General features: G+C 41.5%; 1 long non-coding RNA gene across 1 annotated transcript; it reads left to right on the forward strand.

Annotated features, from left to right (window-relative positions):
- Nucleotides 1–57: 57 nt before the first annotated feature.
- Nucleotides 58–25,548, forward strand: LOC118147823 (uncharacterized). Its single transcript, XR_004734427.3, has 4 exons — nt 58–336; nt 19,665–19,779; nt 20,740–20,820; nt 24,450–25,548. It is a non-coding gene; the product is annotated as an uncharacterized LOC118147823 (long non-coding RNA).
- The last annotated feature ends 1,650 nt before the right edge of the window (nt 25,549–27,198 follow it).

Raw genomic sequence — 27,198 nt, forward strand, 5'->3', positions numbered from 1 at the left:
CTCCTCCTCTGTGACGTCGGCGCCTTCGCTGTAGCAAAGCTCGGCCTCTGGAATTCTGAGAACTAATTTGCTATTCGGTGACATAAGAGGGGGAGTGCGCTTTGCTTTCCCGGGGTCTGGGGCTAATTCCTCCTCTCTTACCCATAAACTCAGCTCCTTGAGCTAAATGCACAACAGGGAGCGAGAGATTTGAACCACTGGAAAAAGTATCTTATATATAGTAGGGTTGGAGAGGCGAGTAAGAGGGAAAAAAAAAAAACAAAACAATAAACACCACAGCTCTTTCCAGCTAGAATATTAAGCACCACGAGAAAAATATTTGCCAAGCAGTTTTCGGTGGGTTCATTTGCTTTATTTTTATTTAGGACAGGGGTTTTTGCTGTTGTTCTGGGGTTTTTTCTTTCTGGTGTGGTGGCTTGGGATTTTTGGTTGCTGTGTTTTGATGGTTTATGGATTTTTTGCTTCTGATTTTTTGCCTTTTGCAAGTTTGTGGTGTTACGTAAATCATAGGATCGGCATCGGTTGGATTTTTTTGTGCGTGCCTTTTCTTTCCCTATCTAATCTCTCAAGCGTTTTAAAGAAGATGTATTATTTCGGTACTAATACTATTGAAAGAAGCTTAAATTTTTGGCCATATGTAACAATCCCAGCCCCCACTTCTATTTTTGACCCCCCCACTTTGGTGCAAATTTTTTCCCCCCTTGGACTTTTGCTGAAGTATGTCTCTCCTGTACTTGAGAGAAATGTTCAAAGGATTTGTTTTGGTTTGGTTTGTTTCTTTCCAGGACAGCAAGTGGTGGGTTTAATCTTTCTGTTATTGTTGACTCTTGGGAAATTTCTTGTTGCAAGAAACGTGTGTGTGCGTGTGTGTGTGTGTGTGTGTGTGTGTTCTACAAAATTCTGTGAGCCAAATACCTGTTTGTGTTTTGTTTTCTCTTAAGGTCTTGCTTTATTTTCGGGGCTCGTTTCAAGGTCGTTGTAAAAAATCTCTTCAGTCTGTGTTTAAGAGATCAGCCGGAGGGAATTCTAAAGGCCTCTAAATACAGATACTGCCTGTATTTAGAACAGACTGCTAGAACTACAACGCACTACACGCAGCACGGTGATCTTAGCTTTGAAGCAGAGTTGGGGGGGAAGAGAAGAAGGGGAAAATGTTTCCTTCTCTTTTTCTTATTACTTTCTTTTTAAAGGCAATTGCAGTGCAGAATCATTTCATTGTGGGTCCTAGTTTGTTTGTTCAGAGCTGCTAGTTTCCTTATTTAAATGTTGGTTGGGGTTTTTTCCCCTCCTACTCATCCCTGAATAAGGGAGACTCTTGTTTCTTTTATGCCTGTCTCTTAAAAGAAGGGTGTGAGGGGAAAATAATATTTCAGATTCCTCAAGAATAAACCCAAAATGTTTGGACCAGAAGCAGCTTTCAAAGGTCAGGCTGTTCTGAGCCTTGGCTATGAGAGTCCTTCAAGCGACTTATTAAATTACGGATGGATTCTTAAAGGTTCCACAAAATCTCATCACATGTTAACTTCTAATAAAGATATGTCCTAAAATAATCTACCTGTTTCAACCCCAAATTTGGGTTTATAATGGAGGAGTGATCAGAACTGTGAAAGATTGCTGTTTGCTGGGATATCTGGGATCTCTTCCACTGACAGTCCCGTAAGAAGTTTCATCTGTCACTTAAAATACTGTTGGTGATGCACCCCCACCTCCCCTACATACACACGTTTTTAAAAAGGCAGTATTGTAGGTTTTAGACCTCAGGAAAGTGCAAAGAGGTTGATTATTTTCCACAAGGGCTGGAGCTTAGGAAATATGCATTAAGTGTCTGTCTCTGTGAAATCTGAATATTTTAATACTTATTGACAGATGGATTACTGCAGCCTCTGCAGAAAAGCCTGTCTTGTGAAGGGTTTTTGAAAAATATACATAGGCCTAATCCTGTCACTGTTGTTGAAATGTACGCTTTACCCCCAAAGGCACATGATATTGTCAAGTTCAGATTTATTCTGCCAGAAGGCAGACTATCTGCTTTTCATTTGAGTCCCCTTCCTCCTCATTTTCAAAGAGTTTAAAATGAATCCCACTGGATGCAAAATGACACCCTAATTTTGCAGAAGGGATTTTCTTTGTGTGTTTATATATGTGATAATTTCTTCTTTTATGAGCAATTAGCACTTTAGGATTTCTCAGATGTATCTCTATGGTTCGGAATGTGAATTGCATGGCTCTGCCCTATTATTGGTCCTTCAAAAGATTACTTTTATGATTTTTGGTCACTTTTTTTGGTCAAAACTGCCATTCAGTCTCATCCACTGTCCCCCACAACCACACACACAGCTTGTCACTCCTGTGCTTCCCTTGCCACTCCACTCTTAGCCCCATGGGGGCGCTGCAGAGCAAAGGGAAGTCTGCTCCTTAAGGCAGTAGAACCAGCCAGAGTGGGGGCTGGGAAGGAATTCACCCTTCTCATACCTCAGCCCTCTCTAATTCTCTGCACCCGAGCCCCTAGAGGGAGAACCCACCAGGCCTGGTTTATAGATAATTATCCTCATCACCAGGGACCTCAAATCTTCCAGGGAATTATTTCTGGGACCAAGTGCCAGAGTGCCACATTTTTCTACTGCCTTTTGCCAAATCAATGTGTTTACATTGAAAGAAATTGACCGGAACTGAAGACCAGTTAGAAAGAGAAAGAAAATGATGATTGAAAATTTTCTAAAGATACACACTTATTTTTTGATGAGTCTCTTTTACTTTCAACTGAATGAACAGTGAAGAAAACTGCACCCACCTCTCAATCTTTTTTCAATTCCTAGGAAAGTCACTTTGTCAAACATTGTACCAGTTGAATTTCTTCCAGAATGTCATTTCTTCTTCCATTCTTGACCTCTCCTCAGCATCCAGTTGGCATCACTATGTGGGCCTCCCTCACTCCTGCAGTGCTGTGTTACAGGATTAAAGAAAGGGCTGACTTGAATGTATTCTGATTCTTTTAAATCATCCGTAAGAAGCTCTAAAGAGTGATTCCATGTCTGGGGTCTTACGAATAATTCCTGCAGACTTGGGGGCACTAGTCCCATGATTTAATAGGTACTGGCTGTTAATACTGAGAATAGAGGATCAGGCCAAACTCTTTGCCTCGTGGACTGGGCATAGGTCCCTGATCATTGCTGCTGGGTAAATATAAGCTTTATTACAAAATAAGTAACCTGGTCCTTTCCATCTATTTAAGAAAAAGAACAGATTTCACATTCAATTCCCCCTTGCAAAACCTTCCCCGCAATTCAGTCATAGCTGAAAAAGAACCTATCCTTAGAATAAACACCGTTCTATCCTCTTTCTGAGGGGCTCACAAGAGGAATTGGTTTCACCTGTAAGGAACCTCTGGCACCTTGGTAGGTCTTTAAGCTATCACAGCACAGGACTATAGATTTTAAAACTGGAAAGCATTTTTCAAATTAGTCATCTTTCCTAGGCTTTCTTCTTTCAGGATTACAGGCTGGGCCTTCGATAGGAACCTGTGTGACCGCAGGAACACAACTGAAAATGGGTCTGCATGATTTGCTGGCCCTCTGTCGTTTTAGAGGATCGGGGTAACCTGACAACTTGAGTCTGTAGGTGGGTATCTTGTTTCCTTGTAGAACTGAGGAAAGCAAGGCTGCTATGGTCTCTTTGTAAACGGTAAAACTCCGCGCCAACTCCAAGTCATGATGAGTTTCGATGGTCATTTGGGTTTATGTATGCCTGCCAGCTACATTGCAGTTCGCGGCTACTTTGGATAGACTGGGGAGGTATTATCTATCTGCCTTGTTAAATTTTACCATTTCATTTTATTTCAAATCCTTCATTTAGAACTGTTGTAAACAAGCTCCTTATAGTATCCTTAAAGAAAGAAAGGCGTTTTTAACATGGCAAGATGAACAGAAAGTTTTGAGACATTAAAATAATGTATAATTTCCAGCCACCACCTTCTGAAAAGGAAATAGCAATGCTTAATTTTCATCCATACGCTGCCTACTGTTTTTCTGAGATTTTTCCCCCCTTTAGAAACCTTTTCAGCCTGGCTCAGACTTTACCCCAAACACTAATTTTCCACACTTTTCTCACTCATTTAAAATGGAAATAAATATTAGGAGCTTAAAATAGAGAAGTGATGGGGGTTAGGGGGTGTGTAATCATTTGTTTATTGCATTCAGTCGCTGGTTTGAATAGCAGGGTTTTCACTTCCTATGAAACCTTAGCATGAAGGAAAGCAGCAGCTGGACTCTGAGAGGGATGAGGGAAGGAAAGCACTTGAATGTGTGTAAACTCTAGATGGCTGGTCCACCCGCTGCTGCCGCTGCCGGGCTGCTGGTGGCTGTACTTAGCTGTCTCTACTACCTAAGACTAGAAGTGGAAAAACTTGATTTGCGTGTTGTGCCTGCATTTTTTTTTCCCCTTTCTTCTGCAGACCGCCCTCTTGTACACCTGACCATGCAGAAGCCTATCTGAAGCCAGCTCCATGGCAGGGAGAGCTGGAGAGCGGAAGAATGTACGGAGGGAGGGAGGGCTCGGTACTTTTCCATTCACATCTCCACAGTGGCTTTTCTTGTTTATTTCACCCTCCACCCGCAGGAACCTTTCAGCTGCCTGAAATTTGAGTCATTATACTGTTACCTGAGGTCAGACGACAGACACTTTGGTGCACGCTTCCTACATATCAGTGTCTGTGTAACTTATGTACATAAAGAGACACACACACACAAATGTAACTCCACGGGGGCACAGTGTAGGGAGAAGGGGAAAATGCAAAATACTGTATTTGTTGCAAAAAAAAAAAGAAAAAGAAAAAACAGAAAGAAAACCCTTGGTTTCTAATTAAAGCTCTGCCTGAAACTCTTTATGGGACATTGAGCAAAGCCACTTGTGAGGACTCCGTTTCCTCAGCTGTGTGAAGGAATAACCACTGTGATTTACAGGATGCCTGTCTGTGCTAAATGCTATACCTTTACATTTCAATATGCATTTACAGAACTGTGCAAGAGGAGTGGAAAGAGGCTGAGTGCATATGTGTACCTGGGGCTAGGGAAGGAGTTAACAAATAAACTTCTAAATAAAGAAGGCAGTCCCAGGATCCTCATGTCTATCAATTTTTAACCAGTTGTGGACCAAAGTCTGGGATTATGCTGAGTGGGTTCAAAAGCCAACTGAAGGTTTTAAACGTTAAGAAGTGGAGGAGGCAGCTTCTAAGACCTTGCACCTTTGATCTCCAGCATTCAAAATCAAATGTGACCATTCCCAAGTGTCTCTTCTGCCCTATATTTCTTTTCTTCTTCTTCTGTGTGTTTTTTAGAAACTGTCCCTGTCGATGATGGGAAGGAGATGACATTTGTACACTGGGTAGTATGTGGATGTAAAAAATACATCATAATGTTCGAGGGAAGGAAGGGAGGGAAGGAGGAGAGAAGGAAGGAAGAGGAAAACAAAAAACCTAGATAGAGATTCCTGGTAAGAAATGTAGAGGTGGCTCAGCCATCACTGTATTAAAGGTAATTATTTGAAGTCAGAGGAAATAACAAATGAGGAGCTTTCCCTTACTAAAGGAAAAAAAAAAAAAGAGAAGAAAAGAGAAGTCTTGATCTAACAGAACTTGAAAGCAATGAAAGAGATACTTTCCATAAATATTTCTTGGACTTTTTTGATCTTCATTCTTTAAAAAGAAAGGTCTAAAATTTCTCAGGCCTGATTTTCTAGACAATCTAAGGCTTTTAACAGGCCTTGGCATCCTCAGAAAATAATAAAATGACTCCCCACCACCCATTTCTCCACTGGTTTAGACTTTCTGGAATATTGGGTCTGTATACAAAGACTAGTGGAACCAATCGCATTCCCCCAGTGTTAGGAGAAAGTTACAATGCGCTAGAACTGGGAGGCCCTTAGCCATTACCAATCCAATGATCCTGATTTTATATCATTGGAAATTGAGGTCCAGACAGAATCCACTTGCTGTATATGCTATAACATTAACACAACTGGATTCAGAACTTTCATGCCCTAGCTCTAAATCCATTGTGCTTTTCTTACGGCTTATTACGGAAGGAGGTTATGGGGTGGCCAGCCTTGCAAAAGAGCCATTTACTGTGGCCACACATTCCAAGGCCTCAAATTTGAACTTTTGGGCCAGATGCAATGACTCAAAACTGTAATCCTAGCACTTTGTGAGAATGAAGTGGGAGAATCACTTGAGACCAGGGACTCAAGACCAGCTTGGGCAACATACGAGACCCTGTCTCAAAAAAAAAAAAAACAAAGAATGGAAAAAAGAATTAGCCAGGCATGATGGCACACACTTGTAGTGCTAGCCACTTGGGAGGCTGAGGCAGGAGGATTACTTGAACCCAGCAGTTCAAGGCTGCAGTGAGCTATGATGACACCTGCCTGGGCCACAGAATGAGACCCTGTCTCAAAATAAATACATAAATAACTATAATTAGACTTTTGGTACTGTCTCCACTGAGGCTAAACATCTGTCTTGTAATTCTAATAGGATTGAATTAGAAGATGACTGTCATATGCAAGTTTTGTGTGTGAATCCCAGTGTAGGACCACAGGTTCCTATGATACCACGATTGAATGTTGTTAATACATTTATAATTGTTTTATGAATAGTGCAATTGTATTGTAGTTTTGTGTATGCTTGTGTTAAAAATGTAAGATTTAAAATATATTTGTCCTAGAAGCAATAACAAGCAACAAGCACACCTGGTGCTCAGATCTGAGTTTTGTTTTGTTCGTGTTTGTGTTTTTGAGACAGAGTCTCGCTCTGTCACCCAGGCTGGAGTGCAGTGGCGTGATCTCGATCCACTGTAACCTCCGCCTCCTGGGTTCAAGTGATTCTCCTGCCTCAGCCTCCTGAGTAGCTGGATTACAGGTGTGCGCCACCATGCCCAGCTAATTTTTGTATTTTTAGTAGAGATGGAGTTTAGCCATGTTGGTCAGGCTGGTCTCAGTTTTAATGCCATTTCCCAGCAGCTGGAACCAGGACTCCTTAGAGAAATGGTTAAGTCTAAAACTGAGTCAGGAAATACACAAAGGAGAATGGAAGAGCTTTTAGCATCTTAAAGTAAGGAATTATTCAAAAACAAAACTACATTGGTGAGGGACATTTCAAAAAGACACAGGAGCCACTTGAAGATCTCCCAGTGACCAAAGCTGAAATAATTTGAGCAACAAAATAGAATAGTATTTTGCATTATAACCCAAAGTATAAAATAAATATTAATGAGTCCAAGGCTGGGCATGGTGGCTCACACCTGTAATCCCAGCACTTTGGGAAGCTGAGATGGGCAGATCACTCGAGATCAGGAGTTCGAGACCAGCCTGGCCAACATGATAAAACCCTGTCTCTACTAAAAATACAAATGTATATATATATATATATATATATATATATATATATATAGCCAAGTGTGGTGGCATGCACCTGTAGTCCTAGCTACTTGGGAGGCTGAGGTGGAAGAATCGCTTGAACCCGGGAAGCAGAGGTTGCAGTGAGCCAAAACCATGCCATTGTACTCCAGCCTGTGTGACAGAGAAAGACTCCATTTCAAAATAATAATAATAATAATAATAATGACTATTACTTGGAGGATATATTCAATACCAGAAACCTCCAGAAAGTGACCTAGACCTCTCCTGAAATCTGGGAGTTGCTGCTTCTCACTCATTTTCCTAGAATAGAGTCAGAGAAATGGGGCACCTCATTGATTCTTTTAGTTTACTAATTTACTCAATTTCTATATGCCACCATCTGGATAACCATCAGAAGAACACTAGGGAAGCACCAAAGACCAAATGCTGTTGTTGGGGTAGATGGCTGAAACCACTTCATGGATCCCCATATTCAAAACTTCTCTGTGGATATCCTCTAAGGAAACAATGCTCTCAAAGATCTTGTCATCAGTTTATATGGGACATGTGGAACTTAGCAATTCATTCATGAAGTTTGGAGGGGGGAGGCCAAGAGATTCCAAGAGTGTCTGCTATTTCATTGCATAACTCCAATAGATCTCATCAGAGTTGTGAGTCTGGGTGTCTATGAGGGGAAGCAGCTATCAGACCCCTTACCCTATGAGTTTGTCTGCATTATCTGGGTACGACCTAATACTTTAAATTCTGAAAGTGTCTGTCTTCATCTTTCAGCTTACCAGTTCTACAGTTGAGAAAGGTCCAGAGAGGAAAACAATTTGCAAGACCACTTAGTGTATCAGAGGTAGAGTGGATTCCCATCACCAGTTCACCCCAAATCATTTATTTTGTTGCAGTATCCACTTTGGTAAACTGAGGCCTGCTATTGTATTAATGTACATTATGACTTCAAAAATGCTTTTTAAATTTCTAACCAATTGTCAGTTATCAATTGCTTTTACTACTAATGCTGACCTTGAGTTTTAAGTTTCTCTTTCCTTCATGTTTTCCAATATTTGTCAGCCTCTCTGCCAAGCAGTTATAAGATCTTTGAACTAACATTTATGTTCACTATGAAAGCCAATGTTTAAGTAACTCTTGGTGAAATGCAGTGAGACTAGGTCCTGCTGTGTTTATTAGTATGACTCTTTTTGAGATATCTTGGTCACATATACCAAGAATCATAAATGTAGTCAGACCCTTTGACCCACTTCTAGGAATCTATCTTTAATGCATAATTCAACATATAAGAAAATGAGTATATGCATCCTAGCACTGTATCTAACAACAAAAGATTTGAACAACCTACATGTTCTATCATGACTAGGCTGGAATAAAGAGTGTTGGGTGAATAATAATTAAGTAAATTACAATACAACTAATTTTTAAACAATAGAATTGAAAAATATGGTAATATGTAAAGTGAAAAAAGTAGAATATGTATATAGATATATATGCATAGTGTATGTCTATATAATATTTGTATACAGTGTATTCATAACAATTTAAAAAATATTTTTTATAGAAAATAGGCTGGATGTAAATAATATTACACAATGGACAAAAATATTTATAGTAGCTGTCTTAGAGTAGTAGGATTATGAATGCTTTTCACTCCTTTATTCTTTTCTTCATCTTCTAAAATGCTTAATATCTGTCTATCATCTATCTCTCTATCTCTCTATCTCACAAACACCACTCAGGAAATAAACAGCCCTAAGTGAAGTCTTTTAAATGCAAACAATTAATCCCCTTATTCACAGGTGTGAATATCTGGCTTAAAGTTGAAGCCACCTACATCTTTAGAGACTACAGCAAAAGTGAAAAGTATCCACACACTCTTGGAGAAGACCTTTCACTCTAGCAGACATTTATCTCCATGCCAACAAAATGTCACCCTTTCTGAACACATTGACCATAATGAGACGCAGTAGACTCTGTAGGTCTCGCACCCTTGATCGTACTGTGATTATCTTGTTTGTTGGTGTTTCATGGCATTTGCAAATGTCAGAGTTTTTCCTGGGTATTAAGTAAGGCCACTCATGAGCTCTCCTTGTAGATAGAACTTTTGGGGGGAGCTATAGGTAAATTTTTTTTAATTTTTATAGTGTTTGGTTAGTGAGTGTTGAGGAAAAAAATTTCAAGTGAACTATCTCAATGTTTTTTTCATCAGAGAATCACAGAGGTTTAAGAAGACCCATTCATTGGGTCTCAGGTCTTAAAGAAGGGCATGGGGGTAGACCTCAGAATCAAAGTCTATGGTAAAAGAAAAGCCTGAGCAAAGAAAGGAAAAAGAAAGAGAAAAAGGAAAAGAAAAGGAGAGAAAAGAAGAAAAGAAAAGGAAAGGAAAAAAAAGAAAAAGGAAAGAATCTAAGGGCAAGGGTAAGAAGCATGGGCCTGATAAGGCCCTCCTCTCTTCAACTGCCAATGGATTCCTTATGCTCAGCTCATTCTCTTCACTCTCACATTCACTCTTTCAAACAACATGCATTTCACTGACTGTTTCTTGTGAGGTAGACACTGTGCTAGATGCTAGTGAAACAAATATGAATAAAACACGGTCCCCTGACTCCTCAGGGCACATAGTCTACCGAGGAAACAACGGCTTGGAAAGGTTCTGCAGCTTGCTTTAGGTTATGCAAAAGATAGTCCTTGAGCCAGGATTGGCATCCAGATGTCCTGATTTTGCTCCCAGTAAAACTCTATGACCTCTTCTCAGAGGCTATTCCCTGACCCCACTTCCTCATCAGGGTGAGGCATTAAGTCCTTCCCTGTGCAAGTTTAGCCACTTTGAGTGGTTCATCTAGTCTGTCTTAGAATGGAGGATAACGCAGCCACCTCAACATACCATTCAACGGCAACCAGTACCTAAAGCAGGAAGATCTGCAAAAGCCTGGGACACAACAGAACCTCAGCTTTCTCTACACCATCATCACCATGTTGTCTCAGCCTGCAGGCCAGAGCCTTACTGCAAGAATGCTCATTCCCCCCGGTGAGACTAGAGCCCTGTATTGGACTGCAGGCCTCTACTCCTGTTTAACTTCTGTCAGCTTTCTCATTGGAGAGCCACAACTCTGATTTTGATAGGTTCTTGTGTTTGGTACCCATCAGGTTCTACCGCGAACAGACAGGTCAACCAACATTATGCTGCTCCAAAGTGCACAACCTCAATTAATGTCCACAGTCTGGACTCCAGAACCAAGCACCACCCCCAGTAAGAGTTGACACTTAGGAGATACTGATGCCTACTCAACTAAGACCAAGTTGACCTCGGCCCGCTGGGCATTCCAGACCTTTGGGTGATAGATTGACAGCAGGTGATATCTCCAGGTGCCACCTCTGCACCCAGGCCAATTTCCACAGCATCCTAGTTTCCACGGCCAAGCCTGCCCCAGGGTTGGGTCTATCTGCCAGAAGTTGTAACCACTTTATTTTCTGTGGCCAGGCAAGGGCAAGGTGACATAATGGCACATTCATAATGCCACCAGACAAAATCTTAGCAATGTTACAATTAGTTGAAGTCCAGCAGCTTTCAATGTCTAAACATCAACTTGTTCAAACCAATTTTGCCCTTTGGAGGCACTGGCACTAGTATGCCAGCAGAGTGCTCAATAGAAAATGGGACAGAACGCCAGGTGTGGTGGCTCATGCCTGTAATCTCAGCACTTTGGGAGGCCAAGGCGGGCAGATCACAAGGTCAAGAGATCAAGAACATCCTGGTCAACTTGGTAAAACCCTGTCTCTACTAAAAATACAAAAATTGGCTGGGTGTGGTGGCGCACACCTCTAATCCCAGCTACTCAGGAGACTGAGGCAGGAGAATCTCTTCAACCTGGGAGGTGGAGGTTGCAGTGAGCTGAGATTGCACCACTGCACTCCAGCCTGGTGACAGGGCGAGACTCCATCTAAAAAAAAAAAAGGCAATGGGACTGAAAAAATATGAGTAATGATGCTAATAAAGGCCTCAATTTGGGAAGGCATATGAAGAAGACTTGATGATTTGATGATGAATCAATCAATCAAACATTTCAAGTCCTCTCACTTCTTTCCAGTCCCATCTCCTACCCTAATTTTCTACACCAGACTCAGCATTTTCCAAGGATCCATGCACTTCTCCTCTCCACACCCAAGCCTTGCTCTCTGTTTTTCTTTCCTAAGCTATAAGCTCCTCAAGGTACTTGGTTTTTATTTTCTTAGAATTGTGTTCAATACGTGGTGCTCATATAGAAAATAATGATTCAATTAAAGGTGATAAAACTGAAAGAGAATTCAATGTGGGATCTGAGAATTTAGGTTTCAGTTAAATCTCCACAACTGACTAACTCCTTTGGGTCTCAGTTTCTTGTTCTCTAAAATGGTAATTTCTGTAAAGGGAGTAGATTGCACGATTTTCATAGGAATCAAGCACAATGGAGGAGAAAATCCTTTGAAAATCATAATGCACAGTTCTGAGTGACTGATGAATGAATGAATGGCCTAATGAGCGAACTATTGCAGTTAAGTAAAGCCATCAGGTTATTAAGGAACAGATTCTGAGGCTTAGATTATTATCTGAAGAACAATGTATTTAAAGTGTCCTGCTTGACTTTGTAACCACCCTCAAATACAATGATTTCACTTCCCACAATCTTTTTTTTTCTGCCTTTCTTTTGAGACAGAATCTCTCTCTATTGCCAGACTGGAGTGCAGTCATGCAATCTCGGCTCACTGCAACCTCCGCCTCCTGTGTTCAAGTGATTCTCCTTCCTCACCCTCCCAAGTAGCTGGGACTACAGGTGCATGCCACCATGGCCAGCTCGTTTTTATATTTTTAATAAAGATAGGGTTTCACCATGTTGGTCAGGATAGTCTCGATCTCTTGATCTCGTGATCCACCCACCTCGACTTCCCAATGTGCTGGAATTACAGGCCTGAGCCACTGCTTCCAGCCTCAAAATCTTTTAACCCTTTAAGTATAGGAAGACATAAATTGCTACTAAGGAGTCATACCAATCCAAAGAGAATTTTAAAGCCACCAGAAAGTCTTCTTGTTCTTGAAATGGAAATGCAGAATTGGAAATGAACCATTTCCCAGTAGCGGGAACTGAAATCCAGTATTAGATCCTCCTTTTTGGTACCTTCTTCCTCTTTCTTCCCCCTCTTTCTACCTTAGCTCTACCCAACCCCTCTCCTGCACCCAAATGGAGAAAAATCAGTTGTTTCGAGCTAACTTCAGTCTGAGAAAAAGGTATAAGCAAAATCCCAATTTATTAGGGCTGTTTTCTAGGATCGATAAGGTGGTTATTTATAAATTGTTTAAGCAATTGAGTTGATGAGTGAGTTATTAAAACAGAGTTAGGTAATTTCTTATCGAAGACCTAAATGACAGGAAAAGCCGTGTCCTGCTAAGAGAATTCCTAAATCTCTCCTTCCAACCTCTGCAACACATGCAGAGTGCATCCTATGAATGTCAAGGTGAATATAAGAAGGAACTAGGAGCAAGTGAGTTTTGATAGGAATGAAAGGAAATATAGGCATGTGCCACTGTTGGTGACTCAGGAGGCCGAGATTGGAGGATCTCTTGTTGCCGTGAGCTATGATCATCCCACTGCACTTCAGCCTGAATGACAGAATGAAACCCTGTCTACAAACAATGGGAACAAACCAAAACTGATGAGTACAGGGACTGGAGAGAAGTGGTAAGGCCTTTTCATTGCAGTAACTGAATCAGGCAACCGCCAAGCAGATGAGGTGACAGACATTTGCTAGTGTTTAAAAAAAATTAATAAAGAGAGAAAAACTACTCAAAAAGCCACGTCCTACTTTCTGTAGATTATGACAGTAGGTAACTAAATGGAATAAGAAGGCCAGTAGATTCAACAGGAATAGGTACACAACAGCTTCCAAAGAGACCACCAGCATGGCAGGTAGCGCAGGAAAACTCCTGGAATCAGGAGCTGTGTGCTCATACTTGCCAGTTTTGCCAGCTTTGCCAGCACCAAGTCCATGCTTAACAGCTTATTTATTTTTGGATTTCTAGAGGTGGAAGGGCAAGAATGCTGATGCATATGGCATAAAAACTGCTATCTTAAATATTAAAATAAATTAATGAAAAAGGTATTTATAAATAAACATAAAATTTCCAAAGTGGGTGACCTGGGAAAAAATCAGAAATCCTGGGCAACACTCATGCTGAGCAAGGCCAGCCGCCTCTCTCATATAGTTTCTTTCTTTTCTTTTTTCTTTTTTTCCTATTTCCACCCATTCTGTTCCCAACTCTCACCCAAACATACCTGTGGATGCCACATTCCTTCACAAAGCTAAACGCACCTTGGGGTACCAAAGCACAGGGAATATCATACCAAACTTCCCTACTCAACCCTGAAAACCGGGAAGGTTCAATAAGAGATTGGAGGAGTGCCGCAAGATCCTAGAAGTTAGGAACTGAGAAAGTTAGAGAAACGGGGCATAGTCAAGTATATTTCCTCATTATCTCCCAGTTGGTAGCACTTTTCCAGCATGGAATAAACATGTATCCGTATCATTAGGTCTTACTAATATGCTGGCACAAAGGTTTTAAACTTAACAGCCGATTATGAATTGAGCACCTACTCTACACTAGCACTGAGCTAGAACTTTGCAGATGCAAAGAATACTGCAGACCCATTCCTAGAGGAGCTCAGAGTCTAGTTGAGTAGACAAGCATTACACAAGTAAATCCACAGGTGAGTATTTTATTATAATGTCATGATAAGCATGACAACTGAGATACAGGAAATATGGTGCTGTAAGACAGGGGGAGGGCCGGGCGCCATGGCTCACGCCTATAATCCCAGCACTTTGGGAGGCCGAGGTGGGTGGACTACCTGAGGTCAGGAATTCAAGACCAGCCTGGCCAACATAGTGAAACCCTGCCTCTACTAAAAATATAAAAATTAGCCAGGCATGGTGGTTTATTCCTGTAATCCCAGCTACTCGGGAGGCTGAGGCAGGAGAATTGTTTAAACCCAGGAGGCAGAGGTTGCAGTGAGCTGGGATCACACCACTCCAGCCTGGGTGATCAAGCAAGATTTCATCTAAAAAAAAAAAAATACAGGGGAAGAAGATAACTTACCTACATGTAAACTCTCTAGTAAACTTTAATCTGGGATTTGAAAAGGGAAGATGATTTAGTCAGGCCAAGAGTGAGGGGAAAGTGTGCCAGGCAGAGGAAACAGAGACCAGAAAACACTAACGTGGGTAAAACTGACATGTTCAGAGACCTGAAAGAGGCAGCATGGTGGAAGATGAAGTTGCAGGGAGAATCAGATCATTTAGGTCTTCATAGACCATGGTCAGGAATTTATAGTTTAAGTGCATCAAGAAGTCATTTAAGGTTTTTATGCAGGATGGTGACTTGATTGACGTGTTCTGTTTTACATTTTAGAAAACGATCCCAGCTATTGTGTAGAAGATGAATTAGAAATAGACAAGAGGCGATTTTCTAAATGACTATTGTAGGAGTCTTAATGAAAGAGGAAGGTACCCTGGCCTACACACCTTGGAAGTATAGGTGGTGAGGTGTAGAAATATTTGAGAGATGCTTTGAAATTAGAATTGGCAAAATTTAACAGTGAATCAGATTGAGCCAGAGTGTGTGGTAAAAGAAAGAGAGGTGTCAAGAACGAAACCCAGGTTTCTGGATTGAGCAGCTGGGTGAATGGGTTTCCACTTACTGAGTTAAAAAAGAAAACACTGCAAAATGAAAATCTTCTGGAGGTGGAGAAATTGTTGAAAACTCTATTTTGAACAAGATATGTCTGAGGTATCTCTGAGGTAGACGTCAAAGTAGGCAAGTGGATATTCAAGATCTAGATTCAAAAGAGATGTCTGGCTTTGAGAGATGCATTTGCAATTCATCAAGCTAGAGGTAGTATTTGAAGCTAGAAGAAAGAGTTGGCTTTCACAGCAGACCAGGTGTCAAATAGAACCAAAAAGCAGTGAAAGTGGGATGCTCCTTAGAAATACTCAAGTTCAGACTCATTCCTCGACTGATAGTGAAATTGGGAATTTAAGGAGAAAAGTCACTGATGGAAATGGGGTTGATAGTAAACTAGGTCTCCCTTCTCCTGGGCAAAGATAGTTTTTGTTGTTTCACAATATTTTCTCCACACTTGACATCAAAATGGTTGAGACTGATAAACACTTTCTATGAGATACGGTTCTAGAGACGTGGCTTATGGCCTCACCGCCTCATTTTATATTCTCACCTGCTATATTGTGAGCTACCACATTCTTATCACTGACTCGTTCCTCTCTGCCTTTAGTCAACTTGGAATCTTTTTCCTTGCTTCCTTGCTTACTGAAAAAGAAGGTACAATCATCCCTGGGCAATGAACATGCCTGGGCAATTTGATGTTGAGGAGGTCCAGATCTTAGAGAAATGACTGAGCCGATGAATATACATCCCTGTGCCGTTTTATCGCACTCAGCTTAGCACCTATGTCCTCTTTTGACTGTTTAGTAATTGCACTGTCTCTCCTTTGAATGTGAGTGCCTGGAGACCAGTAGCTATTTTTTTCTTCTCGTTGGTATCTTAATCCTTGCCTGGTGCCTGAGATAAGCAACTTACCCATCTCGTACATGTTTGTAAGAAAAGGACCCAATAGATTGCAACTTTTATTGGACTTTATGCACCTTTATCTGTCCTCCCATATTTTCAAGTAAATACATTTAGTTAGCACACACTGTGTGTTAGGGAGAGTGCAAAGGGCTGTAATTTTGTTCAGTCTTGAATGCGTAGTTATTATGTAGAGGGTATTATTAGCTATTATAGAATATATTTAGGTTTATTCATGTGTATACATTTGCATAGCTTCCATCCAATTCAACAAATATTTAATGTACACTGGCCAGTGTACAGAGGTAAAAGAGTAAGGCTCTGTCACTTAGGGCCCCAAAGCTGGTGGAGGAGAGAGATACAAACAAACACACAAGAATGACCAGAGCTATCACTAAGCTACAGTCAATAAACTTTGCTTGAATGTGAGAACATGTTTGCTTCAGAGATAGAAGAAAGTTTCTTGGAGGGGTGGGGTTTGAACATAATAATAAAATAAAGCAAACTGATAAACATATTCTTGAAATAATAGACATCAAAACAGTAAGCATAGCCCTGAAATAATTATGGCTAGCATTTTATATAGTATGTAGAATATAGTGTTCTAAGTACTTTACACTTATTAATTTATTTAATCCTTACAACAAGCTTATAAAATGGGTATTGTTTTATTTGCATTTTACAGACTGGAAACTGAAGCACAGAAGGGTGAGGTAGCTTGCCCAAAGTCAAGCAGTTAATAAAAAGCAGTGCTGGGATTTGAACCCTAGCAATCTGAAGCCTTTGATCTTAGCTATTAATGTTTTACTTCCCTGTGAATAAAGGATAGAACTTAACAGGTAGGTTAAAGAGAGGAAGTATGGCGAGAGAGGGCTTTTCATACAAAAAGAAGGGCTGAAGCCATGGCACAGAGATTAGACATACACCTAATAATGCTTTTTGTTTGTTTGTTTGAGCTATGTAGTTTGCAAAGAACTTTCTAGCCATTCTTCAATTTGTTTCTCATCATGACTCTGTGAAATATGTGGCAATTATTACTCTAATTAGAAGATAAGAGAACTAGGACCCAGAATGGGGAAGGCACTGGGGCTAGTGAACAGCAGAATGAGGTTCAAAACCTGGTCCTTTTACTTCAAACAAGAGTCCCAACAGCTAATACATTTGCTCAATGCTCTGAGCAAAGCTCAGTGCTAGACTTTTCCTGTTTCTTCTAATTCCATCCCCACGATAGCCCTGATGAGTAAGGTGTTATTGCATTTCAAAGGGGGAAACAGTTCAATTTGCCTCTACTTGACATTTTTAAATTTATTTTAAGAATGCTAGTGATTCCTTCTGAGGCATATTAGTTTTTAGTTTCAGGTTTGGCCCACTCTTTGTCCCTGGGAACCCTGAGAATGGAGTATTGCCCGTGCCTTAGCACATGCGGCTTCTCTACGAATGGAAAATCCCAATTAATATACTTGCCAAAAATCTTCCAGTCACTCCTGCATGTGGCCAACCTTTCCTGCATGGTGAAAGTCAACATTCAAATATGAGACTCGGCTTCAGTTTCCAAAAACTGATTGCATTATTAGGAATTAGATTCTGAAAGTAGGCTTCGTGAATCTCTGTGGGAAAGGCTACAAATCAGACTGGCCGATAGTTTTGTGCAATTTCTAAAACACTTGATGCAACTCTGGACTGCACTGCCAGCAATACCATCTCCAGCTCAGTGGGCACTCATTGTGTAGGGCACAAGTCTAGGCCCCCCAAGGGAGAACATGAATCAGTGTCTTGAAAGAGTAGCTCTATCATGGATCCAGCAGCAGGCAAATCAAGTGCTAAAGAAAGACAATCGGGTAGGAGCTGGGTGAAACTTCACAGCCAGCCCCACAGCCTCAGGCGGCGAGGGTTGAATTCCCAACCATTAGCTTTGTTTGTGCATGTTCGGTCTGGGAACCGGGTATGGAAGACTCTGTGTTCAATCCTGTTGTCTTCCGAATTTGATTAGGGCTCTTAGGAGAGAGAGTCGTGACCTCAGCCCAGAATGGCAACATTTAAAAGAGACAACAGAAAAGAAAGATAAGATGACTAAAGCTCTTAGTGTAAAAGGAAGGAGAAGGGACAGAGTGAAACTGGGAAGTTTACATTTGATTTTCAAAGCCAAGAGTATCATTAAGGGCCTCACTTTTGAACGCGGCTGTTGAGTCTTTAAAAGTCTTCCCTGCATGCCAGTTGCCAGCCGGAGGAGGTGTGAGATTATCTTCTCTATGACGCTTGCCTTGGTTTGCTCATTTGTAAAAGGTGAAAGCACCACTGCCTGGCAGGTATTTTTAAGGATTAAATGCGGTAAAACGTAGTAAATGGCTTGTAAATATAAATGTGTACAAAGTAGGCTGTTTTATATACTGTCCAGCTATCCCAGCTTTCTGGTAAAAAATAGGACTAGACAGTTAGACTCATTTAATGCTATCTTAGATACCATCTGGTCCAACCTAAATGTGGCAGATGAGGAAGGGAGGAAGCAGTCTGGATACCCTGGCCCAAGGGTACCCAGGGCATTAGAGATAAAGGGAGTATGTGTGGGTGTGAGGAGGAATGAAATACTGAGAAACCATGTGAGCAGGTACTCACTCTGCTGAGCCCCTTCCAATGTAATCTCATTTCATCCTGACAGGAGACACGAGGGGTAGGTATCTTCATTTCATAAGTCAGGGGCCAGAGGTTCAAAATGCAAATAGACTCCCTGAGATGAAGAGCCGATATGCAGATGAAGGAGGTTCATACCCAGGTTGAACTAAATCCAAAGCCCATGCTCCTGACTTTATACCATCCTACCAAATTTTCCACATCTTTGCAAACACCTATTTCTTAGGGTTTCCGTAGCACTTACAGAAAACAGTGGCAGCTAGAGAGGGAGTTTTTTATTTCTATTTTTTTAACATCTGCTTATGAATCACTGTGTAACTTTCCTTTATGCAGTTCAATTTGAAATCTAAAATGGTAAATGCACCAAATGACCCTGGCCTCCTTCACCCCTCACACTCTGTGATTGGTGAGTCACACCAAACGGAAAATGGTCCTCCTTTGCTTCCAAATCCAAGCAGCTCTAAACTATACAAATGATTTATTAAAATTGTATATATGCCTTTTGTGGCTATCTGAGGCAAATACAAAGAGATATGCCTTGTATTTCCTTTCATCAGCACCCAGTAGGTACTCTGTAAAAATTTTCTGGTACATACATTTTCAAAGTAAGCATTCTGTCAGCATCCTATACATGATTACAGGTTATTTTGGGAGACATTTCTCTGACATCTGGTCCCAGTATCCATCCATTTGTACATTCATCTTCTATACAAATGAACTTACAGACATAATTATTAAAACAATGCCATCACCATACATGCTACACACACACACACGCACACACACACACAGACACACACACACACATATATCTATCTATCTATATATATATAGAGAGAGAGATGCATATATTCATATATTCAGTGAATATTTATTAAGTCATTATGTGACAGGCAGCAGGTAACTTGCTGCAAAAGTGTTATGAGTTAAAATCTAGGCTGAGTTTGCTAATCATTCAAAATAATCATATCATTTCTTATACCACTGCCTTTTTTTTTTTTTTCTGAGACAGAGTCTGTCACGCAGGCTGCTGGAGTGCAATGGTGTGATCTCAGCTCACTACAAGCTCTGCTTCCTGAGTTCAAGTGATTCTCCTACCTCAGCCTCCCAAGTAGCTGAGATTACAGGTGCCTGCCACCATGTCTGGCTAATTTTTGTATTTTTAATAGAGATGGGGTTTCACCATATTAGTTAGGCTGGTCTCAAACTGCTGATCTCAGATGATTCACCCACCTTGGCCTCCTGAAGTTCTGGGATTATAGGCATGAGCCACCACACCTGACCTTTATACCACTGCTTTTTTTTTTTTTTTAAATTCTGATGCTTAGAAAGGCCAGTGGTCACTGTTCCATCTATATTATTCTTACACTCTTACTAAAACTTTCACTCAAAATCTTGGTTTCTTCTAAATCGTTACCAGGTACTGCTGCATTCATAGAACAGTGGTAGACAAGGGTTAGGGTTCACGAGTCTAGATGGACACTGGCCTTTCTTTTCACTCTGGGAATTGCAGTGGTAGACAAGGGTTAGGGTTCACGAGTCTAGATGCACACTGGCCTTTCTTTTCACTCTGGGAATTGCAGTGGTAGACAAGGGTTAGGGTTCACGAGTCTAGATGCACACTGGCCTTTCTTTTCACTCTGGGAATTGCAGTGGTAGACAAGGGTTAGGGTTCACGAGTCTAGATGCACACTGGCCTTTCTTTTCACTCTGGGAATTGCAGTGGTAGACAAGGGTTAGGGTTCACGAGTCTAGATGCACACTGGCCTTTCTTTTCACTCTGGGAATTGTGTTTAATAGCTCAGTCTGTTATCTGCCTGGGTCCCCCAATGTTAGACTTAACGTATTATTCACTTGCCCAAATTCAGCAACTGGGGTAGTCCTGCTGCTGCTTAATTATTTGCGCCAAGGTGTCTGAAAAGGTGGCCTACTGGAAGAACACAGGCTCTTGAGACAAGATGGTTTCTTCTGACTCTGACACCAAATAGTTGTGTGACCATAGGCAAGTTACTTAACCAGTCTGACCATTGGTTTTCCCACCTCTAAAGAATCGGATAGTAATATTTAATTCATAAATTTTTTATAAGGGTGAAAGGAGAAGAATTAATCACCAGAACCTGATGCAAAGGAATTAATAGCTCCTCATTTGCACACTGGCACGTCCTCAGGTGGGTACATCTTCCAATTTCTCCTCCCATGTAGCTCCCATATCTGAAAGCTGAATGATGGAGGATTTCTGAGCTAGTCACCAATTGGAATCCTCTTGCCCTTCCCTTACCACTGTGGTGAAAAATCTGTACATGACTCTGAGTAATTATTTCAGCCATACACAGATGCATTTTACTAATCCCCACTATAATCATCCATCTTTCTTTTTTTTTTTTTTTTTTTTTGAGACGGAGTTTCGCTCCTGTTACCCAGGCTGGAGTACAATGGCGCCATCTCGGCTCACCGCAACCTCCGCCTCCTGGGCTCAGGCAATTCTCCTGCCTCAGCCTCCTGAGTAGCTGGGATTACAGGCACATGCCACCATGCCCAGCTAATTTTTTGTATTTTTAGTAGAGACGGGGTTTCACCATGTTGACCTGGATGGTCTCAATCTCTTGACCTTGTGATCCACCCGCCTTGGCCTCCCAAAGTGCTGGGATTACAGGCGTGAGCCACCGTGCCCGGCCCAATCATCCATCTTTCATGGTGTGAAGCGTTTTTCCATTTGTTACCTCATTTGGTCTTCACTACAGCCCCAAGAGAAACAAGAGCCAGCATTGTCATCCTTCTTTGACAGGTGGACGAGGATAGGGTTAGAGAGATTAAGTGGCTTGTCTGGGTTATGCTTCTAGATTCAGGTCTATGACTCTGAATTTCATCCACGAGCTTTCTATTGTACCAAGCCGCCACAGAATTGTTACCACATGCTAAGAGACACTAGGTATTCTGGAAGAAATAAAACCAGAAGGGTGAAGGCTGATGGAGAACAGGCCAGTTAGTCCAGACCTATCCAGCCCCCCTGGGCTCCCACCCAAGACTTTCCTCAGTGTCCCTCTCTCCCAAGCACTTTCTCATCCTATTTGTTTGCTCAGACCCTCTCTGTGGCCAGTAACATAGCTCAAACCCAGCCTGCTCCATGAAGCTGTTGGCCAACCATCCCACCCAATTCTTCAGTTAACATTTACTGAATGCCCTCCACTGTGCTCCACTGCCCTTGTGAAGTTTTGTTCTAGCAGAAGGAAATAATCAATAAACTCAACAGTAAATATGTATGGTTTTCTGTTGTTTTGTTTCTGAGAATAGGGTCTCACTCTGTCACCCAGAATGGAGTACAGTAGCACAATCACTGCTCACTGCAGTCTCGCCCTCCCAGGCTCAAGTGATCCTCCCACCTCAGCCTCCCAAGTAGCCAGGACTACAGGTGTGTTCCACCATGCCCTGATAATTTTCTTGACTTAAAAAAATTATTATTATTTGAGATGGAGTCTTGCTCTGTTGCCAGGCTGGAGTACAATGGTGCGATCTTGGCTAACGGCAACCTCCACCACCCGGGCTCAAGCAATTCTCCTGCCTTAGCCTCCCGAGTAGCAGGACTACAGGTGCCAACCACCACGCTCAGCTAATTTTTCTATTTTTAGTAGAGACGAGGTTTCACCATGTTGCCCAGGATGGTCTTGATCTCTTGACCTCATAATCTGCCCTCCTTGGCCTCCCAAAGTGCTGGGATTATAGGCATGAGCCACCAAGCCCAGCCAATCTTTTGTTTTATTTTTTTTTGTAAAGATTGAGTCTCTTACGTTGGTTGGTCTGGAACTCCTGAGCTCAAGCGTGAGACCAGCCTGGGCAACATAGGAGATCAAAGTGTTGGGACTATAGGATGAGCTACCATGCCTGGCCTGTGTGATATTTTTTGACAGTAATAAATGCTGAAAGTAAGAAAAAAAAAGCAAGGAAGTGGGATAGGATGTATATGAAGGGACAAATGCAATCAGAAATAAGATGGCTGGGAAAGGCTTCACTGAGCATCAGACATTTGACTGAAGGCTGAGAAGAGGTGAAGGTGAGAACCATTTAGATATCGAGGTAAGAACATCAGGCAGAGGGAAGTGTAATTGCCTAGGCCTGGGCCAGACGATGCCTGGAGTGTTTGGAAAGGCTGACGTGGTGGAGGCAGTGAGGGAGGGAAGAGCAGTGGGGGATGAAGATGGAGAGAAAAGGAAGACACCTCGTATGGCTTTGGAAGCCACATCAATTTGGGTGAGATGAAAAGCCACTGACGGTTTAGACAGCATTTAAATTTTGCTTCCACAGAATCCCTCTGAGTGCTCTTTGAGAAGGGCAAGGTGGAAGTATAGAGGACATTTAGGAGGAAATGCCATATCCTGGAGGGAGATGATGGTGGCTTGGACTGGGAGGTAGTGAGAAATGTTTGGATTCCTGTACGTATTTTCAAGCCAGAGACAATAGAAGTTCTGACAGATTTGAAGTGGTTAAGGAGAAACAGGACTCAAACAGACTCCAAGTACTTGGGCCTGAGCAAGTGTGACAAATGGGCTTGTTATTTACTAACATAGGAAAGGCTTTAGGTACAGCCAGTTTGAAGGAGTTGGGGGCATATCAGGGACTCCCATTTGGGTTATGTTCAGTTAGAGAAGGATAATAGACATTCAAAGGGAGAGAACTTGGCCGGCAGCTGGATTTCTGAAATTAGTTTTGAAGAGAAATCTAAGCTGGAGGTAGAAATTTAGGAGTTGTCAGGGTCTAAGATTTTATTAAACCTGTGACAAGGAATAAAATCTCCAAGGAAGTGAGCACAGAACAAGAAGAAGTTCAATGGGGCACTCTTGGTTCAGAGGTTTGGGAGAGGAGAAGGCACTAGCCCAGGAGAATGAGAAGTGTCCAGGGAGATAGGAGAAAATCTTGACCATTCTTTCTGGAGAATCTAACCGAAATTTGCACCTCCTCTTCAACGATTGGTTTGTATTTCCTTTAAGGAGGCAGATTCAAGAGAGGTATCTTCAGAGGGAGAATCGTGCCCCGTCTCCGTGCTGCACAGTACTTAGTGTCTATTAGCTCTTCAGTTACATTCAGTTCATGTGTTCACTTATAGCTGACTCACAAAATAATAGAGTATAAGGGACCCAAGAAATCATCTGTATTTGTGATTTCCCAACTGTATTCTTTGGAGCAAGTCAAAGGAGTTATTTTCTTTCTTCATAGGGAATTCCATAAAGCTGTGACCTTCCTTTCCTAGAAGAGCTAATAAAAGCAACCGCATCCTGGCAGTCAAAGACACAGGCCTCACCCCTTCCTTCTAAGAAATGGTTGTGATTTTCATCAGACCTCAAACCTTTCAGAAAATTCCAAGGGCTTGGATCTAGTCAAGAATATCCACAGGGCAGAGGGGCCAAGGGAGAAACACACTGTACTCTGAGAATCTGGCCTTGTTTCAGACTGAGGTGAGAGGGGAGGACACCATCTGCCACATTCCTTCCTCTTAATACCAGCTAAAGGGCTAGAATCCTAGACAGGCTTGTAGTCATCATCTAGTTTAACCACCTCCTAGGAAGATGAGGAACTTGGGCCTAGAAAGGCCCTAGATCTTATTCAAAGTTGCATATCAAGAGTGCTCCATTCAAGATTAAGAACCAGGTCTCAACTTAAAATTTTCTGCTCAGATTCAGAATCAATTAAACCCTATTAGCATTTACTATATGCCTGGAAACATGCCAGGGGCTTTTACGTGTTATTCTCTATCTTCATCACAATCTGCATCTGTAAGACTGATACTATTATCTCTCTATTACAGATGAAAGCATTGATGCTGAGACAAGAAAGTGATGGGAAAGCCCCATGTCTGTTTGACTCCACGTCTAGTGCTTATTCCAGCACACCTGCTACCTTCCTCACCAGGACTCATTTCACAAGCTCATGCACTCCCACAGTGCGCGCAACTAACCAATACCCTGCCATCCCCTCATAGATTGGGCCTCTCCAGCCTGGTACGTTAGTCAATGACTTAATTTTGAATCCAGAGTGTGGACTTCACAAGCAAAATGTCCAGGTTTGAATCATGACTTTGCCACTAATATTAGCTGTGCAACTTTGGCCCATCCATGAATCCCAGTTTCTTTATCGGTAACTGGGAATGATATACTTGCCCCCAGGGAGTTAGGATTAAGTAATATAATACATGTACTAATAAATCACTTAGCACAGGTCTGACGTGTATAGTATATGTTCAATAATGTTAAATGTAATCGGAAATGGCTGATTCTTTTAAACCCTGCAGCTGTTTTGGAACACACCATTCAGTGCTTCAAAATCCTTTCTTGAAAACTGCCAAGTGGAGAAGTCAATACCAAAATCCACATGTGACAAGTCTTAGCAGTTTCAACAACTCTTCGTACCAATCAGTGTTGAATCAGGAAGGCAGAACCACCACAAGTAACATGGAATAATGGATTTATTATAGGAATTAGATCTTCTGCAATTGACATAAAGCCAAAGGTATATAGTGACAGTAAGTCCTAAAAAATCTTTTGAAACCTCAATGAAAAATATTTTTATAAATAAAATACACACACACACACACACACACGTCACTGGAAGAAAACTTAATCAAAATCTTTATAGTGGACATCTCTGATTGATGGGATAATGAGAGGTTTTATTTTCACATTCATTTACTTGCTTTCTAATTTTGTACACTAAACAAGTATTCAGGCTGGGTGCAGTGGCTCATGCCTGTAACCCCAGCACTTTGGGAGGCCATGGTGGGTGAATCAGCTGATTTCAGGAGTTCGAGACCAGCCTGGCCAACATGGTGAAACCCTGTCTTTACTAAAATTACAAATATTAGCTGGATGTGGTGTCGCACACCTGTAATCCCGGCTACTCAGAAGGCTGAGGCAGGAGAACTGCTTGAACCCGGGAGGTGAAGGTTGCAGTGAGCTGAGATAGCACCACCACACTCCAACCTGGGTGACAAGAGTAAAACTCCATCTCAAAAGTAAATAAATAAAAAATAAAAATAAAAATAAATACACACTTATTCAAACTAGAAATAATTTGTTAATATTTATTGCCAATTTATTTCTTACTCTGCCTTGCACTTTTTTTTTCTCTCTCTAGAAAACTCAAAATAACGTATCAGAGGCACTTTTAATTATAAAGTTAATTGTGGGAGAGAGACAACGTAGATGGGAATCAGAGAATATAGGCCTGGAAGTGTCAAAGGCAACGTCATCCAACTCATCATTTAATAAACGGGAATACTAAAGAGCACAACGTCAAACTATTGTCCCAGACTACAAAGCACAGAGAGAACCTGGGACTGCACACCCCTGGCTGAGTGTTCCCTCTTCACCATACTTCCATCTCTCCAAAGTCATGCCCATGGTTGACTTTATGAGGCTGATAATGATCAATAGGAGGAAAGAGGAGAGAAAAGGTCCTGTAATTTGGGCCTTATTTGTAGGAACTGGAAAATTTCTCCCACCAGCAGGCACACTCGGTTGGTTAGTTTTCTTCCAAACCCTGCCCACAGCAGCATTCTGATCAACACCCATCACTTTCCTTCCCAGGATTCCAGAGGTGATCCAGGTGGTGTTCAAAGAGGAGACGCTGCTCGGCAAAGCTCCCTGCTGGCGTTGATGAGCTGGATCTAAGCTCTACCTCTTGCCCCTCTGCATGTTAACAAAAATGTGCTTACCTACAGTTGCTCCCTGGATCTCAACAGAAACTTTGTAACCGGTCATTGCTCCCAGAACACCTCCCTGCCATTCAGGCTTACACATAGCTGGCCACTCAGCTAAGACAAGTAATGGGCCGAGAAAAATCAAATAAAAGTGTGTAGTTTTGATATGCACATTTCAGTACTGGCATTAGTCAAGTAATTGTGGGACAATGAATTTTCAAAGCAGCCTTTAAAAAAAATCCTTTCCTTGATATTCAGACACAGTGCAGAGTAAGGATGAGAACATGACCTTTTAGTAACTCCATGGCCCTGACTCTAGAATCTGAAAATTTAATCTTAAAAGATTATGTGTGGGAAGAGGCAGCAAGGTATAGATAAAAACATGCTGAGCCTAAAGTCAAAAGAGTAGAGACTATATTTTGATGCTAAATATCAGGTCAGTGTATAAATATAGATATAATGATGCCCTGATGTATGACCCTGAGCAAGGCATTTGACTTTCTGGTCCTGGTTTCCTCCATGAAACACTGGGATAATATTCATATTTGTCATTTGTAATCACTGCTATGTTGTTCAAAGGTCAACAGAATGGGTATAAAACATTTAAATATTATCATTTTCAATAATTATAATTATAGTATTAGTGCTCAATTGCATCAGGCTTTGCCTTAAAACAAAATAGGTCTTCAGATGCTTATATATCTGAATGGATTGGGGAAAGAAGATGGGAGGAGCGAAAAAATGAAAGTCACTCTTTTCCTGGGAAGCGTTGTTGTTTAATTCTTTTCTTGGAGGAAAAACTCCCAGCCACGCTGTAGGGAACAGAACATGGGCTTCTCTTTGATGTCATCCCTCACCC

Source organism: Callithrix jacchus, chromosome 15 (assembly GCF_049354715.1).
Source record: "Callithrix jacchus isolate 240 chromosome 15, calJac240_pri, whole genome shotgun sequence".
Taxonomy (NCBI): Eukaryota; Metazoa; Chordata; class Mammalia; order Primates; family Cebidae; genus Callithrix; species Callithrix jacchus.